At 46.5% G+C, this 11,579-nt stretch overlaps 6 non-coding genes and 1 pseudogene across 6 annotated transcripts; 1 reads left to right on the top strand and 6 right to left on the bottom strand.

Moving 5' to 3' along the window:
• Positions 1-45: 45 nt before the first annotated feature.
• LOC134982613 (U1 spliceosomal RNA) lies at positions 46-208 on the bottom strand. Its single transcript, XR_010191293.1, has one exon. It is a non-coding gene; the product is annotated as a U1 spliceosomal RNA (small nuclear RNA).
• Positions 209-2,632: 2,424 nt separating this feature from the next.
• LOC134982279 (U1 spliceosomal RNA) lies at positions 2,633-2,796 on the bottom strand. Its single transcript, XR_010191009.1, has one exon. It is a non-coding gene; the product is annotated as a U1 spliceosomal RNA (small nuclear RNA).
• Positions 2,797-2,948: 152 nt separating this feature from the next.
• Positions 2,949-3,112, bottom strand: LOC134982600 (U1 spliceosomal RNA). Its single transcript, XR_010191281.1, has one exon. It is a non-coding gene; the product is annotated as a U1 spliceosomal RNA (small nuclear RNA).
• Positions 3,113-3,782: 670 nt separating this feature from the next.
• LOC134982964 (U1 spliceosomal RNA) lies at positions 3,783-3,946 on the bottom strand. Its single transcript, XR_010191579.1, has one exon. It is a non-coding gene; the product is annotated as a U1 spliceosomal RNA (small nuclear RNA).
• A 152-nt stretch (positions 3,947-4,098) lies between these two features.
• Positions 4,099-4,262, bottom strand: LOC134982647 (U1 spliceosomal RNA). The gene has a single exon (XR_010191323.1). It is a non-coding gene; the product is annotated as a U1 spliceosomal RNA (small nuclear RNA).
• Positions 4,263-4,933: 671 nt separating this feature from the next.
• Positions 4,934-5,096, bottom strand: LOC134982287 (U1 spliceosomal RNA). Its single transcript, XR_010191017.1, has one exon. It is a non-coding gene; the product is annotated as a U1 spliceosomal RNA (small nuclear RNA).
• Positions 5,097-8,861: 3,765 nt separating this feature from the next.
• On the top strand, positions 8,862-9,040 carry LOC134982302 (U1 spliceosomal RNA; annotated as a pseudogene).
• Positions 9,041-11,579: the final 2,539 nt, after the last annotated feature.

The raw sequence follows: 11,579 nt of genomic DNA on the forward strand, positions 1-11,579 counted from the left end.
GAGGAAGATCTGAGACAAAGAAATCTGACTTTTACCAGAGCTGACCAGAGGAAAGCACAAACACAGTCCCCCACTACCACAAATATGCAGTCGAGTTTCCCACATTTGGGAAAATCACAGGGGTCAGCATACCCAGAATGCAATGAATGAACCTCACCCTGGGAGAACAATCTTCATGACCATGGTATCTCCTATGCAAAATAAGTATGATTTGGGATAGGGCTGGTGAGGGCCGCTGCTCAGGCACATCTCTGTCAAGTAAAGGAGATTCAACTGAGGCAGCACAAGGGAACTCTCATCTGGGGACAACAACTGCAGGGAGACCACATCTTTTCAGATGAACATGGGAGGGCGGAAGGCTGCCTAATACTGAAGCACCATCAAATATCAAACCATATGCAACAACTAGTACAAGCACTCCTGGGGGAAGGTCTGCAGCAGACGGATTTGCATACGGTGATGTTATCCAAGCAGTGGGCCAAAGTTGACTGGAACCCTCATCTGCATATGAAAAGAGAAAAGGGGCATGCAGGGCATGGCGGCCTTTTGCAGTGCTTGGATGACCCCTAGTTCGCATTAAACACCCCCACCCTCCTTTGGTGTGGGGCTCATGTTGGCCATGCCCCATCCCCTGAAGCACTCAAGCTGATTTCTTGCAGCAGCTGGGCACTGTAACAGCTCCAGAGCTGTTCTGTAAGGCAAGTAAAAGGGTGTGGGCCCTGCAGCACCACCTGTTGTTCGCATTGTGCGTTGGAAGGCACAAATTAAGCAGACGGGAGGAGAAGTCAGGATAGTGCGCAAGGGCATACTTTTCTCTTAGTCCGGGGGCAAGGCTTCAAAATGGGGTCTGCAACGGAGGAGACACAGGGGGCGTGGTCACAGCAGCTTTTCTCTACAGCCTGCACCAGCAGGAGCCTACACCATTTTTTATGATCACGCTGAACTGCAGTGCGACTGCAATTACAGCATGGTCAAGAAGGGAGGCGTCATGCTGGGTGGCCATGCCCTGTCACTGTGCAGGAGCCAGCACAGCTCACACACTAGTCCCCGGGTGCAGCCCCCAACCCCCGGGACACCCGGAGCAACAAAATGTAGATTCAGGCCACCAGGCCACGCCCCTACCTATGAAACCATGCCTCCTTTTTACCATTGCGCTGTTTATCTGCGCGCACTGCATTACAATCTCCCTTGCCACCTCTCTGGGTGTCACCAGTGATAGTGACACCTCTGCCATGCTTGTAGCAGCTGGTCCTAAGATCTACGCCTCAAGCCCTGAGTGTTTGCCCTTGTGACTTGTTGATCATCATAGCGAAGCAGATGCTTACAGAAAACTGCAGGGGCTTAGATTGAAAATAAAAAAATTGATGGGTATAAGGTAGAGAGGAGCGGGTTCGGTTCTCCGAGAACCGAATTCCCCACGAACTCCACGTGGTTTACACTGGTCCGAGGCAGGCTCGGTTGTTCCCGCCTGACTCGGAAAACCTGAACAAGGGAAAATGTCATCATCCCGCTGTCGGATTCTTGCGAGATTCGGAATCCATATAAAGAGCTGCGCGTTGCTGCCATTTTTACTCGTGCATTGAAGAGAGAGCGGAGAGGACGTGGCTATGTTCTCTCAGTGGAAATCTCAATATCAGTGCTCAGTATCAGTGGTTACTTATTGCTGCTCAGTAATACTAGTAGTGTGTCTCTCCTGCTCAGTGTCAGTTCTCAGTAGTATCCTCATCAGTGCTCAGTATCACTGCTCATTGTCTTGTGCTGCATTGTGGTGCTCAGCATACTACAGTACATTACTAATAGTCCAGTGCTGCATCTTGCTGCTCAGTGTCAGTTCTAGTATCCTCATCAGTGCTCACTATCACTGCTCATTGCATTGTGGTGTTCTGTATACTACAGTAACATAGTAATATAGTATATATAGAGGAGCGGGTTCGGTTCTCCGAGAACCGAATTCCCGACGAACTCCACGTGGTTTACACTGGTCCGAGGCAGGCTCGGTTGTTCCCGCCTGACTCGGAAAACCTGAACAAGGGAAAATGTCATCATCCCGCTGTCGGATTCTCGCGAGATTCGGATTCCATATAAAGAGCTGCGCGTTGCCGCCATTTTTACTCGTGCATTGAAGAGAGAGCGGAGAGGACGTGGCTATGTTCTCTCAGTGGAAATCTCAATATCAGTGCCCAGTATCAGTGGTTACTTATTGCTGCTCAGTAATACTAGTAGTGTGTCTCTCCTGCTCAGTGTCAGTTCTCAGTAGTATCCTCATCAGTGCTCAGTATCACTGCTCATTGTCTTGTGCTGCATTGTGGTGCTCAGCATACAACAGTACATTACTAATAGTCCAGTGCTGCATCTTGCTGCTCATGTTGGCTATGCCCCAGCCCCTGAAGCATTCAAGCTGATTTCTTGCAGCAGCTGGGCACTGTAACAGCTCCAGAGCTGCTCTGTAAGGCAAGTAAAAGGGTGTTGGCCCTGCAGCACTACCTGTAGTTTGCATTGTGCGTTGGAAGGCACAAAGTAAGCAGACAGGAGAAGTCAGGAGAGTGCACAAGGGCATAGAAGGCAGGGGCTCAAGAAAAGAGAAGTGGAAACAGACAGCAAACTAGGCTGGAGAGAGACCTGAGACAAAGAGATCTGAATTATACGAGTAGCCGACCAGAGGAAACACAAATTATGCAGTCAAGTGTCCCACATTTGGGGAAATCGTAGGAGCAGCACACCCAGAGTGCAATGGGTGAGCCTTGCCCTGGTAGAAGCACCTTCCTGATCATAGTATCTCACTTGGCAGGTAAGTAGGAGTTGGGCTTGAGCTGGGGAGGGTCGCTGCTCGGGCACCCCCCTGTCAAGTGAAGGAGATCCAACTGAGGCAGCACAAGGAAACTCTCGAAAAAAGAACAAGGCTAGAGGAAGATCTGAGACAAAGAAATCTGACTTTTACCAGAGCTGACCAGAGGAAAGCACAAACACAGTCCCCCACTACCACAAATAATGCAGTCGAGTTTCCCACATTTGGGGAAATCACAGGGGTCAGCATACCCAGAATGCAATGAATGAACCTCACCCTGGGAGAACAATCTTCATGACCATGGTATCTCCTATGCAAAATAAGTATGATTTGGGATAGGGCTGGGGAGGGCCGCTGCTCAGGCACATCTCTGTCAAGTAAAGGAGATTCAACTGAGGCAGCACAAGGGAACTCTCATCTGGGGACAACAACTGCAGGGAGAACACATATTTTCAGATGAACATGGGAGAGCAGAAGGCTGCCTAATACTGAAGCACCCCAAACAACAAACCAAATGCAACAACTAGTACAAGCATTCCTGGGGGAAGGTCTGCAGAAGACGGATTTGCATACGGTGATGTCATCCAAGCAGTGGGCCAAAGTTGGCTGGAACCCTCATCTGCATATGAAAAGAGAAAAGGGGTATGCAGGGCATGGCGGCCTTTTGCGGCGCTTGGATGACCCTTAGTTCGCATTAAACACCTCCACCCTCCGTCGGTGTGGGGCTCATGTTGGCTATGCCCCAGCCCCTGAAGCATTCAAGCTGATTTCTTGCAGCAGCTGGGCACTGTAACAGCTCCAGAGCTGCTCTGAAAGGCAAGTAAAAGGGTGTGGGCCCTGCAGCACTACCTGTAGTTTGTATTGTGCGTTGGAAGGCACAAAGTAAGCAGACAGGAGAAGTCAGGAGAGTGCACAAGGGCATAGAAGGCAGCGGCTCAAGAAAAGAGAAGTGGAAACAGACAGCAAACTAGGCTGGAGAGAGACCTGAGACAAAGAGATCTGAATTATACGAGTAGCCGACTAGAGGAAACACAAATTATGCAGTCAAGTGTCCCACATTTGGGGAAATCGTAGGAGCAGCACACCCAGAGTGCAATGGGTGAGCCTTGCCCTGGGAGAAGCACCTTCATGATCATAGTATCTCACCTGGCAGGTAAGTAGGAGTTGGGCTAGAGATGGGGAGGGTCGCTGCTCGGGCACCCCCCTGTCAAGTGAAGGAGATCCAACTGAGGCAGCACAAGGAAACTCTCGAAAAAAGAACAAGGCTAGAGGAAGATCTGAGACAAAGAAATCTGTATTTTACCAGAGCTGACCAGAGGAAAGCACAAACACAGTCCCCCACTACCACAATTAATGCAGTCGAGTTTCCCACATTTGGGGAAATCACAGGGGTCAGCATACCCATAATGCAATGAATGAACCTCACCCTGGGAGAACAATCTTCATGACCATGGAAACTCCTATGCAAAATAAGTATGATTTGGGATAGGGCTGGGGAGGGCCGCTGCTCAGGCACATCTCTGTCAAGTAATGGAGATTCAACTGAGGCAGCACAAGGGAACTCTCATCTGGGGACAACAACTGCAGGGAGAACACATATTTTCAGATGAACATGGGAGGGCAGAAGGCTGCCTAATACTGAAGCACCCCCAAACAACAAACCAAATGTAACAACTAGTAAAAGCATTCCTGGGAGAAGGTCTGCAGAAGACGGATTTGCATACGGTGATGTCATCCAAGCAGTGGGCCAAAGTTGGCTGGAACCCTCATCTGCATATGAAAAGAGAAAAGGGTTATGCAGGGCATGGCGGCCTTTTGCGGTGCTTGAATGACCCCTAGTTCGCATTAAATACCTCCACCCTCCTTCGGTGTGGGGCTCATGTTGGCTATGCCCCAGCCCCTGAAGCATTCAAGCTGATTTCTTGCAGAAGCTGGGCACTGTAACAGCTCCAGAGCTGCTCTGTACGGCAAGTAAAAGAGTGTGGGCCCTGCAGCACTACCTGTAGTTCGCATTGTGCGTTGGAAGGCACAAAGTAAGCAGACGGGAGAAGTCAGGATAGTGCGCAAGGGCATAGAAGGGAGCGGCTCAAGAAAACAGAAGTGGAAACAGACAGCAAACTAGGCTGGAGAGAGACCTGAGACAAAGAGATCTGAATTATACGAGAGCCGACCAGGGGAAACACAATTTATGCAGTCAAGTTTCCCACATTTGGGGAAATCGCAGGAGCAGCACACCCAGAGTGCAATGGGTGAGCCTTGCCCTGGGAGAACAATCTTTATGACCATGGTATCTCATATGCAAAATAAGTATGATTTGAGATAGGGCTGGGGAGGGCCGCTGCTCAGGCACATCTCTGTCAAGTAAAGGAGATTCAACTGAGGCAGCACAAGGGAACTCTCATCTGGGGACAACAACTGCCGGGAGAACACATATTTTCAGATGAACATGGGAGGGCAGAAGGCTGCCTAATACTGAAGCACGCCCAAACAACAAACCAAATGCAACAACTAGTACAAGCATTCCTGGGAGAAGGTCTGCAGAAGACGGATTTGCATACGGTGATGTCATCCAAGCAGTGGGCCAAAGTTGGCTGGAACCCTCATCTGCATATGTTGAAGATACAATTTGTGAATTGCATTTAACACTATCTCCCTTTCCTGGGGAGAAGATGGTAGGGCCGATTTGAAAAACCGGCGAGGAGGCACCTCTTCGAATTTCAGCTTGTAACCCTGAGAAACAATTTCTATTGCCTAGGGATCCACCTGCGAATGAACCCAGATGTGGCTGAAAACTCGAAGACGTGCCCCCAACTGGGCGGACTCCTTTAGCGGAGCCCAAGCGTCATGCAGTGGATTTTGTAGAGGCCGGGGAGGACTTCTGTTCCTGGGAACTAGCTGTGTTGTGCAGCTTCTTCCCTCTGCCCTTACCTCTGGCAAGAAAGGACGCACCTCGTACTTTCTTGTTTCTCTGTGATCGAAAGGACTGCATTTGATAATGTGGTGCTTTCTTAGGCTGTGAGGGAATATAAGGCAAAAAATTTGATTTACCAGCTGTAGCTGTGGAGACTAGGTCCGAGAGACCTTCCCCAAACAATTCCTCACCCCTGTAAGGTAAAACCTCCATATGCCTTTTTGAGTCGGCATCACCTGTCCATTGCCGGGTCCATAGGACTCGTCTAGCAGAAATCGACATAGCGTTTATTCTAGAACCCAGTAGACTAATGTCACTTTGAGCATCTCTCATATATAGGACAGCATCTTTTATATGCCCTATGGTCAATAACATAGCATCCTTATCTAGGGTCTCAATCTCTGCTGATAAGGTATCTGTCCATGCTGCCACCGCGCTACAACCCCGGCCGACGCAATTGCCGGTCTGAGTAAGGTACCAGAATGTGTGTAAATGGACTTTAGGGTAACCTCCTGCTTGCGGTCAGCAGGGTCCCTGATGGTAGCCGTATCCTGGGATGGCAGCGCTACCTTTTTGGATAAGCGTGTCAATGCTTTATCCACCCTAGGGGAGGATTCCCACCGTATCCTGTCCATTGGCGGGAAAGGATACGCCATAAGAATCCTTTTGGGAATCTGCAGCTTTTTGTCTGTAGATTCCCAAGCTTTTTCACATAATTCGTTCAACTCATGTGAGGGGGGAAAGGTTATCTCAGGTTTCTTTCCCTTATACATGTGTACCCTCGTGTCAGGGACAGGGGACTCTGTGATGTGCAAAACATCTTTTATTGCAATAATCATATATCGAATACATTTAGCCAATTTTGGCTGTAACTTTGCATCATCGTAGTCGACACTGGAGTCAGAATCTGTGTCGGTATCTGTGTCAACTATTTGGGATAGTGGGCGCTTTTGAGACCCCGAAGGTCCCTGCGACATAGGGACAGGCATGGGTTGACTCCCTGACTGTTCCCTAGCTTCAGCTTTGTCTAATATCTTGTGTAATAAGTTTACATTAGCACTTAAAACATTCCACATATCCATCCAGTCAGGTGTCGGCGTTGTCGATGGAGACACCACATTAATTTGCTCCTGCTCCTCTCTAGGAGAGCCTTCTACCTCAGACATGTCGACACACGTGTACCGACACACCATATACTCAGGGAATCCTCTTATCTGAGGACAGTTCCCCAACAAGGCCCTTTGGAGAGACAGAGAGAGAGAGTATGCCAGCACACACCCCAACGCTATATGACCCAGGAAAAAAACACAATAATTTTATGTTTACCCAGTAGCGCTGTATTTCCATATGCGCCTAATTATGTGCCCCCCTCTTCTTTAAGACCCTCTTTCTACCGTGGTATAAGCAGGGGAGAGTCCGTGGAGCTTCCCCTCAGCGGTGCTGTGGAGAAAATGGCGCTGGTGAGTGCTGAGGGAGAAGCCCCACCCCCTCAGCGACGGGCTTCTGTCCCGCTCAAATATAGTAAAAAAATGGCGGGGGCTCTTATATATATATACAGTGCCTAGCTGCATATATATTTATTTTGCCAAAGAGAGGTCTATATTGCTGCCCAGGGCGTCCCCCCTGCGCCCTTCACCCTTACACTGACTGCCGTGTGTGAGGTGTATTGGAGCAATGGAGCACAGCTTTACTGCTGTGCGTTACCTCAGTGAAGATCATGAAGTCTTCCGCCGCCTCTGAAGTCTTCTTTTCTTCTCATACTCACCCGGCTTCTAACTTCCGGCTCTGCGAGTGGGACGGCGGCGCGGCTCTGGGACGGACGGCGAGGGTGAGACCTGCGTACCGATCCCTCTGGAGCTAATGCTGTACAGTAGCCTAAGAAGCAGAGCCTATCAACTCACAGAAGTAGGTGTGCATCTCTCCCCTCCGCCCCTCGATGCAGGGAGTCTGTTGCCAGCAGGCTCCCTGAAAATAAAAAAATCTAACAAATATACTTTCTGTCAGGAAACTCAGGAGAGCTCCCTGAAAAGCACCCAGTCTCCTCTGGGCACAGTAGTAAACTGAGGTCTGGAGGAGGGGCATAAAGGGAGGAGCCAGTGCACACCCAGATCTAAAGTCTTTCTAAAAGTGCCCATGTCTCCTGCGGAGCCCGTCTATCCCCCATGGTCCTTACGGAGTCCCCAGCATCCTCTAGGACGTAAGAGAAAAATTATACTGGCAGAAAAATCCAATTGAGTGATTAAACAGCTCCAGAGCTGCTCTGTAAGGCAAGTAAAAGGGTGTGGGCCCTGCAGCACTACCTGTAGTTTGCATTGTGCATTGGAAGCCTAGTTTGCTGTCTGTTTCCACTTCTTTTTTCTTGAGCCCCTCCCGTCTATACCCTTGTGCACTATCCTGACTTCTCCTCCCGTCTGCTTCCTTTGTGCCTTCCAATGCACAATGCAAACTACAGGTAGTGCTGCAGGGCCCACACCCTTTTACTTGCCTTACAGAGCAGCTCTTGAGCTGTTACAGTGCCCAGCTGCTGCAAGAAATCAGCGTGAATGCTTCAGGGGCTGGGGCATGGCCAACATGAGCCCCACACCGAAGGAGGGTGGGGGTGTTTAATGCGAACTAGGGGTCTCGCACAATGCGAACTACAGGTAGTGCTGCAGGGCCCACACCCTTTTACTTGCCTTACAGAGCAGCTCTGGAGCTGTTACAGTGCCCAGCTGCTGCAAGAAATCAGCTTGAATCCTTCAGGGGCTGGGGCATAGCCAACATGAGCCCCACACCGACGGAGGGTGGAGGTGTTTAATGCGAACTAGGGGTCATCCAAGTGCCGCAAAAGGCCGCCATGCCCTGCACGCCCCTTTTCTCTTTTCATATGCAGACGAGGGTTGAAGCCAACTTTGACCCACTGCTTGGATGACATCGCCATATGCAAATCCATCTGCTGCAGGCCTTCCCCCAGGAATGCTTGCACTAGTTGTTGCATTTGGTTTGTTGTTTGGGGGTGCTTCAGTATTAGGCAGCCTTCTGCCCTCCCATGTTCATCTGAAAATATGTGTTCTCCCTGCAGTTGTTGTCCCCAGATGAGAGTTCCCTTGTGCTGCCTCAGTTGAATCTCCTTTACTTGACAGAGATGTGCCTGAGCAGCGGCCCTCCCCAGCCCTATCCCAAATCATACTTATTTTGCATAGGAGATACCATGGTCATGAAGACTGTTCTCCCAGGGTGCGGTTCATTCATTGCATTCTGGGTATGCTGACCCCTGTGATTTCCCCAAATGTGGGAAACTCGACTGCATTATTTAATGCGAACTAGGGGTCATCCAAGCACCGCAAAAGGCCGCCATGCCCTGCATACCCCTTTTCTCTTTTCATAAGCAGACGAGGTTTGAAGCCAACTTTGACCCACTGCTTGGATGACATCACTTGCTGCCTTTCCAATGAAGCAAGTTTAATTTAATAATAGGTGAAAAACCATCCCTACAAATGTGTTAATCAGATACTTGGCTTTGTGGACACTTTTCAGAGCACAAATTTGTTAGCATAAAAATAAAGCCAGAAAATGAAGAGCTGTTTAATCACTCAATTGGATTTTTCTGCCAGCATATTTCTTTTTCTCTGCAACCCACTGCTAAATTACATCAGAGATTACATCAGAGAAGGCCAGGTACCCTACACCATAACAGGGGGTTTGACATTTTGACTTGTCTACTTAAAGATCACCAAAATCTGATAACAAGGTCAATTAAGTCCCTGGGTGGGATTGAACCACCAACCTTTTGGTTAATAGCCTTACACACTAACTGATTGCGCCACAGCGACACTTTGCAAAAGTGCATACTGACAAAGGCTAATAAGCATTCATCTAGAACGATTCCTAGAAACATTTTAAAAAGTCAATAATGTGGAGAGTTTTTGTAAGATGTTTCTTCCATCAACCAATGAAGAAACACATTGGTACTTTCCCATGATGAGTGAGTGCTTCAGGATCTTTTGCACTTACATGTGCAGCAGAGTACTGTAATGGAAGCATGCTGGGTCCATAACCCAGAGGTAGGCAGATTGAAACTATCCTCTGCTATATGCATTTTTTTTGTTAATTAAAGTAATCCAAAACTGGGATTGATATTTTTGCTCTTTTATTTTTACTTAAAGTACAATAACTTTTACCATTTTAATTTGTTTTAATAGTATATTGACAGTATTGTTTTCTTTCAAAAATCCAATTAATTTTCTTTACCCGATTATTAAAATGGTAATTGACAAAAACAAACTACATTGTCACCAGAAGAGCAATACAAAATGTACAAGTGATATATTAAAATCATCTTTCCAGCTTGAATTTCAATGATGCATTGGGGCAACGATTTTGTGAGAAACATCTTCACCCTTAAATAAAGATTTTCTTAATTCCTTACCTGTGTGCTAATTAGATATCACCTTGTTTTTACATTAAATAGACTTCCACATGAGAAAACAGCAAAGATGCAGTGGCGTTAATGTTTCCTGGTGTCAACCTGTATTATTTCCGTAGATATTGAAATGAGGATGCATCTTGCTGCCTTTCCAATGAAGCAAGTTTAATTTAGTAATAGGTGAAAAACCATCCCTACAAAGATGTTAATCAGATACTTGGCTTTGTGGACACTTTTCAGAGAACAAATTTGTAATCATAAAAATAAAGCCAGAAAATGAAGAGCTGTTTAATCACTCAATTGGATTTTTCTGCCAGCATTTTTCTTTTTCTCTGCAACCCACTGCTAAATTGTGCTTCCTAGCTGTTTTTTTATAAAATCACTTAATCAAATCTAACTCTGATTACATCAGAGAAGGCCAGGTACCCTATACCATAAGAGGGGGTTTGCAATTTTGACTTGTCTACTTAAATATCACCAAAATCTGATCACAAGGTCAATTACGTCCCTGGGTGGGATTGAACCACCAACCTTTTGATAAATAGCTGAACACACTAACCGATTGCGCCACAGAGACACTTTGCAAAAAGCCCATACTGACAAAGACTAATAAGCATTCATCTAGAACGTTTACTAGAAAAACTTTAAAAAGTCAATAATCTGGAGAGTTTTTGTAAAATGTTTCTTCCAGCAACCAATGAAGAAACACATTGGTACTTTCGCATGATGAGTGAGTGCTTCAGGATCTCTTGCACTTACATGTGCAGCAGAGTACTGCAATGGAAGCATGCTGGGCCCATAACCCAGAGGTAGGCAGATTGAAACTATCCTTTGCTATATGAATTTTTTTTTTGTTCTTTAAAGTAATCCAAAACTGGGATTGATATTTTAGCTTTTATTTTTACTTAAAGTACAATAACTTTTACCATTTTAATTTGTTTTAATAGTATATTGACAGTATTGTTTTCTTTCAAAAATCCACTTAATTTTCTTTACCCTATTATTAAAATGGTAATTGACAAAAACAAACTACATTGTCACCATAAGAGCAATACAAAATGTACAAGTGATATATTAAAATCATCTTTCCAGCTTGAATTTCAATGATGCATTGGGGCAACGATTTTGTGAGAAACATCTTCACCCTTAAATAAAGATTTTCTTAATTCCTTACCTGTGTGCTAATTAGATATCACCTTGTTTTCACATTAAACAGACTTCCACATGAGAAAGCAGCAAGGATGCAGTGGCGTTAATGTTTCCTGGTGTCAACCTGTATTATTTCAGTAGATATTGAAATGAGGATGCATCTTGCTGCCTTTCCAATGAAGCAAGTTTAATTTAGTAATAGGTGAAAAACCATCCCTACAAATATGTTAATCAGATACTTGGCTTTGTGGACACTTTTCAGAGAACAAATTAGTTAGTATAAAAATAAAGCCAGAAAATGAAGAGCTGTTTAATCACTCAATTGGATT

This window comes from Pseudophryne corroboree, assembly GCF_028390025.1.
Source record: "Pseudophryne corroboree isolate aPseCor3 chromosome 12 unlocalized genomic scaffold, aPseCor3.hap2 SUPER_12_unloc_1, whole genome shotgun sequence".
In the NCBI taxonomy this organism is placed as follows: Eukaryota; Metazoa; Chordata; class Amphibia; order Anura; family Myobatrachidae; genus Pseudophryne; species Pseudophryne corroboree.